The sequence below is a fragment of the Helianthus annuus genome, chromosome 14 (assembly GCF_002127325.2).
Source record: "Helianthus annuus cultivar XRQ/B chromosome 14, HanXRQr2.0-SUNRISE, whole genome shotgun sequence".
NCBI classification, from domain to species: Eukaryota; Viridiplantae; Streptophyta; class Magnoliopsida; order Asterales; family Asteraceae; genus Helianthus; species Helianthus annuus.
Window position 1 is genome coordinate 160225799 of NC_035446.2, and position 1230 is coordinate 160227028.

Genomic DNA, 1230 nt, shown 5'->3' on the forward strand with positions numbered 1-1230 from the left:
TTTACTAATTGGAATTCAAATATCCTGATATAGACGAGCCGGATGGTCCGGATGGATATATGTAGTAAGGGGCGAATGTACACCACTTTTGTGGGTTCTCAGGAACCCATTCCGTTTGGAAAAAAATAGTAAGAATTTCGTATGATCTGGAAAAAAAAATAGTGAGAATCTATCAAAAGGAACCCAGTGAAAAAAAAAATTAGATCCGCCACTGTATATAGTGGTTTCATAATGGTTGATATTTTCAAGTGTTACAGTGTTACGTGTATATATATGTCATTCAAATGATATTGTATGTTTTCGGACAATAGCACATTTATTTTTCGATGATCCCAAAAGAAGAAAAAAAGTGAAGATTTTTGAAGTTGTTTTCCGCTTTAGCATTAGACATTGTTTATGAGATAATTATTGTGTGCATTTATTTATCCTAAGGTGTACAATGTTATTCGAATTTTTGTTACCGGACCGGTAAAAAAATTAATTCCACTGTTGGCACTGATGAAACACAGAATGACGCTAAGGTTAAACTGTAGGGTTGTTTCTCCTGTGGGTTCAATCTCTTTTCTAACTCGCAGAAATGACCTAGATCATGCAAAACAGCAACACCGTTAGTCTCGTTAAGAAGGGAATATGGGGGTTTCCCTCTTAACCAGGCTCCGGCATGAGAATAAGTACTGTTCTGAGGGAGAATAAACAGTGTGTGTTGAGTGTGTGTTGAGTGTGTGAGTATAGAGAGTAAGTTGGATCAACCTGAATGATGAAGCGTCCTATTTATAGCAGGAGGGTGAAGGAGGGAGGAGCAGCTGTGCCAGCTATGGTTGCGCGCCAGCTGTCCGACCAAGGGGAATATCCTCTTGGTCTCCTCTGCCATGACCAGGATAGTGGTACACGTGGCGCTCTTACATTTTTTCATTTTGGGCTGCTCCTTGATTTGTTGCAGGCTTACATGGCGTTCGATGTCTGGTGACACGTGTTGTCCTTCTTGTCGGACGAAGCATCTTTGGTGCCACATTGACGTCTTCCAGAAGCTTCTAGAAGCTTCTGGATTACCTTGCTGATGTAGGCGCCATGTAGGATAAAAAAGTGGTGTGGTCCTTGCCGTGTAGGCGAGGAATTGGGACCATACCTCTTCAAGTCCCCCCAGTCCAGTGTGCCTTCTAGTTGAGTTGATCGTCTAGGAGGGATTCTGGACATATAAGGGTAGTGGTTGTTAAGGTTGATGTTTGTTAT